This window comes from Hermetia illucens, chromosome 4 (assembly GCF_905115235.1).
Source record: "Hermetia illucens chromosome 4, iHerIll2.2.curated.20191125, whole genome shotgun sequence".
Classification (NCBI taxonomy): domain Eukaryota; kingdom Metazoa; phylum Arthropoda; class Insecta; order Diptera; family Stratiomyidae; genus Hermetia; species Hermetia illucens.
The window spans coordinates 155,084,439-155,090,582 of NC_051852.1; positions in this window are offsets into that span (position 1 = coordinate 155,084,439).

The window sequence follows — 6,144 nt, forward strand, 5'->3', positions numbered from 1 at the left end:
ATTATTTCTTCCTCTGCGGAGATTTTAACTTCCCCAATCATCCCAGCTTTTTTATTCCTTCCAACGACCTCTTCCACTCCTTTTTTCTACTCTCTTTTTTTATGAGCACTGCACATCCACGTATGTCAAAATTGATGCTCACCACCCCCACTTGAATTTGAAGCAGAGCTTCCCCATTCAAACTGGAAATAATAATAATAATCGCTGGGGCAACAATCCAATTGGATCAGGGCCTTGAAGTATATTACAGCACTTCATTCAAGATCGTAACGGCACACTACAGGATTATAGTACCCTATAGGAGGCAATGTGGTCAGCATGGCGTTCGCCCGAGATTATTACCCTGATTTGACTCAAGGGCTCATTCACAGCTGAATCGACTGGTATCCGGCGTAAACTTTGTTGCTAAATGCCTTAATTTACGATAGGGAGTACACGCTATTTCTACCCATTTCGCTGATGTCTTTGATACCGTTGACCACACTTCGGCATACAACAGGTCAGCATTTTGGAAGTTTAGGCCCCTGACTATCTCACCAACAACCTATGGTTCTTGTATGAGGTATGTAAATGCCTTGCAGCTATTGATCCGACAACTGATAAGTGCAGTCGCTGCTTTACAATGCTGCAAATTTATTTGGAAAATATGACATCTCATCTACGCTTTAGATGAAGAAGAAAAGCTCCCAGCCTATCGACTCTCTCTCGTGTTTTTCTACTTAGCAGCTTTCAGGTGGAGGCGTTGAGGTTATTCTGGACAACAAGTTATACCACAAGTTTTGGAAGCCAGAGGAAACACTTTTTGAACAATGGCAACTCAGAGACCATTTTTAGGGTTAGTTGCGCACCCTCGCACATATCGTGGGGGGAGGAGCAGTACTGCCTGAGCCACTCGTTGTATTTTCATCGGGAAAGTTTAGCTGTAAAGTTTTACAGTATACGCCTAGCGACTCCAAGCAGAAGTTTCCTCCTAAGCTGTTCAAACTGTGCAGTATCGTAACCAGATGGATTAGTGTCGTCATACAAGAACCATCCATCGGCTTCGATAGCCTTGGCTGCAAATGAAGGCTTAGCCGTTGGCGGCCAAACTCTCTTTGTAGGCCTTTTGTGTCGAAGAGTTGGGATTGTCTGAGGACAGCTGTTGCTACGGTTTTGCCTTAGCTGCAGGTGCTTCGGATGGTTCTTTCCCCTCAACCTTAGCACAGCCGTGGTTTGTGATTTTCCCGGAGGTGGTTTTCCCGAAGGCGCTTTGCCCGGAGGCGTTTTGCCCGAAGGTAGTTTGTCCGCAGGTGATTTGCCCGAAGGCGGTTTACCTGAAGGTTGTTTGTTGTTCGAGGACAGGTGCTTACCTATGGGAAAGACTTTAACCTCATCAGGTGGCGCCGATTAGAGCCCGGGCTCAGGAGTGCTGACAGAAGGGGCTTGCTTCGGCTCGTCCGTTAAGGACTGCGTCCCAATCAGATTGGTGCCTACTTGAGTAAGTGGATTATCTGAGTTTTGACTCAGGTTCTCCATCGGTGAGCTTAGGGTTTCCTCTTTGTTCGAGGTCGGATCATCACGTTCGAGATTTAATTTTTGTTTTTTTTAGTTTCTCATAATTGGCTGCCATGGCCTTAGTTTTATTGGGGAAAGTAAGTCAATCACGGCAGAGCCCATTTTTGCAAAGTCAAGACTAGTTGAAGCTGGGGTTCGCCTGGTACTCAAAGGTCACCGTTCGCGGCCACATCTTAACCCCTGTGACCATTCAGCCCTCGGCACGTAATCACACATTGACTTGGGGTTCTGATTACCACTGGCACCTCTTTCTTACTGAGGTTTTTCACTGTAGGTAATCTTCGGGTCGATCTACAGTCTATACTATGTTCAACTTTGTTTAAATAAGAAGAAACACGACTAAAAATATCTTAAATTTTGTAACTAAAACCAATGAAATCTATGCTTCGTCACCCACTCAAAGTTCCCTCAAAATCCGATGAACTCCATTGAGCTACTGGTTTAAGAGTAAAATATCGCATTGAAATAAAAAATCTACACAAACGTTCCAGATGCGTAAGATCATCCACTTCACATGGGAATTATTATCTTTTTCTAATTGAATTCAAGAGCTACATATCTTTAAGATACTTAACATGTGTTAGATATGAATCTAAAGAGTAGATAAAAGTTCATGATTCAGCCCCTGCAGCTCCCAACATCATCGAATGCGTGAAAACCCGCGTGTCACGAGTGTCCTTCAGAATACAAGTTAGATAAACATTTGCAGTTATTTTACACCAAATTATGTGTTAACAGAAATCTTAAAAGTTCAGATGAGCTACTGCGGTTTTTGTGAAGATGCACTTCTGGTTGCGGAGGAGGTCAATATCAAAGACCTCCCGATTTGACGCGATTAATTTGATATCAAATCTAGAAATGAGTTTTTGAAGCAACTGGCGACCGGTTCGGAAATAACAAGACCTTATGAGCATAATGTATGCTTCCGGATTATCTTAATGCGCAGGAAATCGAAAACGATGGATTTCCGCATGCCTGGAAAAGAATAGTACAAGATGGCGAGCTATTCGATTCTTACTTGGAAACGACAGATTAAGGAGCAGTGTTGGACCTTGTGTGAGACAAAACCTTATTAAAATCGGTTTATTGCTTGTCTGTTTATCAGTCTGTCCATCACACGCATTGACACCAAATTTGGTGGAAAGGTGGGAAGTGCGAACGCTCACGCAGTGAGTTACATCCTTTTACGTCGAATTTAAGGGGAGGTTCCCATGCATGCAAAAGGAGGATGTAGATTTTTTTTCAAATGAAAGTTCTCATTAGTACTTTCCGAAGCCGGTCTTAGTTTTGACATTTGTTGGAAATGTAGGGAGTGCGGGTGGTTGAAAATGATCATTTCTTTAGCGGACCCATTCTCAGGAACTACCCAACCTAAAAACCTCAAAAAAATCAAGAGGCTGCCGTTATATGGTACCTAGGCGCCCAAATATCCTACATGCCGATATCTGTTCAAATACAGTTATTAATATTATATTATTATAATTTCAGTAATCGGCTGCAAAATCCCCCTTAAGTTCTTCTTAGCCTCATGAAATTTAACAGCGATGTGTAAGATAGAGGATGATCCCAACAACCATAGGTTTGGAACTGTCTAAGCCATAATATTGTCTGACGATCAGGCGAACAAGTTATGTTTTCCCGAGTTGACCACCGTTTCCTGTAACCTTTCCTAACGACAAGCTTAGTTGAGCTAAAATGCAAAGGAGGTTAAGTAAGACTAACTTCTTTGATCTACCCTTGGAAAGTAACCAAATTCTGCCTGAGGATGCTATTCGCTCCTCGCAACCTTGTCTGCTCTGGAAACTTAAAGCCTCAACGACCTCAATACGCACGAAAGTACACGAGAACCACCAAATAAACTGAACTGGTCGAAATATAATAGTTAACCATGGAAGCAAAAATGGAAAGTGGCCTGTTGTACGTGTTGCCTGTAGTAGTGCTGTTCAGCGTCCAACGAGGCTCCTACGATTGCGACGACACATCATGCAGTGGTCAATTCGAGTATGCGTTCCTTATCGCGCTTGTAATACTCTGCAGCTGACACGCATCGTTTGGAATATGGACTGCATCCAGTGGCAATATTTGGAGAACAGGGAATTCTCCAAATATTGGCGCAGGGAACAGGGGTTGTTCGGGAAAAAGTTGGCTGGCTTAGACCTTGGTCCAAAATGAATTTACAGATGGAAGTTATCCCGAGTTTGCCAATGGAATGTCTGAATCTCTGATGAAAATCCTGTGTGTTCTTCTACCTATACGGGGATGAGGTTGAGAGTCTGGTTCAATTCTTGGGCGCCGATTATTGATTTGTCACGGTCATAGCTTCGTACGTAGCGATTTTGGTAGGCAAATAGCGGCCTTCATCAAGATTGGCCCTTTTCCTTAAGTAAGACTTCGTCAAAGGGTAGTATAGGTCCCAGGGCGAAACGTGGATTAGTACCCACGATGAAGCATAAAACCTGGGAAACTCTTGCTGAACCAACACCAACAGCTCGACTACCAAACCCTATCTCCACGTCCACGTGGTGACCGCTGGGAGCTTTTCCTTAACGAAAAGCTGCAGACGGAGAAGGATGAGGGCGAGTCTCCCGCGCCTAAAAACGGGACAAATTGTACCAAATAGTCCTCCAGGTTGGGGGTTGGGTAGGGCTGATAACCCTACATGGAAAACAACTTGTTACGAAGCCACAACAGGCGCCTCGGACTGGATGGATTACCCAACGACGAACCTGGCAACGACAAAGGAATAACAATTTGCGCATTTTCTTATGGAACGTGCGCTCCCTGTACAGAGATGAAGCTGCTGAGCAGCTAGCCGATACCCTGTCCCAATATAGGGCTGATGTAACAGCGTTAAAGGAAATGGCTTGGACAGAGACCGGTTTCCTGGAGAAGAGTCGCTTTACCATATATTATAGTGGCCGTCCAATAAACCATGTGCTCGGAGTAGGTTTCTCAGTCAGCCAAAAAATGAAACCTACTGTTATCGGCTTTGAAAATATAAGTGAAAAGTAATGTAATCTGCGCTTGCGAGGCAAGTTTAGAAATATAAGCCTCATTAACGTTCATACCCTACAGAGGAGACTGTAGAGTCGGAGAACGATACCTTCTACGAGGCAGTAGAACGAACCCTCCAAGCCTGTCCCAAATATGATATCAAAATTATACTTGGGAATTTTAACAGACAAGTAGCGATGGAACCCGTATTCGAGCGATACATTGGCTCCGCTGGAAGTACTTGGTTTGCACGGAAACCGGTCGACAAACAAACGTGGACCTCTCCAGACGGGATCACTTTCAACCAAATTGACCATGTGTTGATCGAATGTCAAAACATATAGGGGGGCCAATATAGTCTCGGATCACTATCTCGTTGGCATGGTGCTCCGAGCTCGAATAACAACATCACCCAGAATCCCCGCAGAGACTTATCACGAACTCCGGCGAGTGGAAAAGCGACTTCACAGACGAAAAAAGAAAGCCTGGAAGAACGAACAGGTCTGTGAACTCGAAAAGTACAGGGAGCAACCGCACCAGGCGCGCAAGTTTTACGAACAAGTCAGCAGGATGAAGCCTTACACACCTCGATGCTGATCCTGCCGAGACAAAGAGGGAAATCTAATTTCCGACAGAATGGTCATATTGGAGCGATGGGTTGAGTACTTTAATGAGCTACTGAACAACCAAGAGATCGGCGAGTTGGAGATCCCGCCAACTGAAGACGACGGACAAATACTGCCACCACCAAGTTTAGGAGAAACAATCCGTGCAATTCATCGGCTAACAAAATCATAAGTCGCCAGGAGCTGATGGAATTACAGCCGAATTCGTTAAATATGGAGACGACCAGTTACACCAAGTGATTCATCAACTTGTGCTCAAGGTATGGGACAGCGAATCAACGCCTGACGATTGGCAAAGAGAAATTATCTGTCTCATACATAGGTGCTCACAGGTGGCGGCGAGGAAGATGGGGCGGCAACCCTATCGGCCAAACCAAAACCAAGTGGTCGAGGAGAACCTCCATAGTGGTGGCACCGGGAGACGCTGTAATCACTTTGGTTTGCCGGCCGTAATTCAGTAGGCGAATGCTCCAAAGACCTAATCAGGGCGTTCAGACCCGAGTCTGCACGGGGACTCATCTGAAGTGGAAAATTGGTCACGAAACCTTAGCAGGGGTATACTGGTACCATGGGAACCGGGAAAGCCCCTGGACTCACATACTTCGGGTGAACTCCTGTTGTATGTGAGGACAGCTCGGTTATTTGCGGTTGGCCCCCCTAGTGGGAGTTTCATGGTGGTTGTGGTTATGCTCAAGCGAGAAGAGACCTTCGGGCCTCGACGTGGTGTTGCGTATCAACACGGGTGCCGCACTCGATAGTTCGGTAGAGATTTAGGTAATTCTTGCATCCACCAGTATGAATGCTAAGCCATGCACTTGGTATAGACTGGTACCGTTGTTGCCTGTCTCAGCGGAGCTCTGATTGTGGTCACAAAATCAATCCGTGTCTGAAGAGGATCGTAGTTTTAAGTCACACGACAGGTGCCTACGTAAAACACTATGGGCTTCATTGTCTCATACATAAAAAGGGA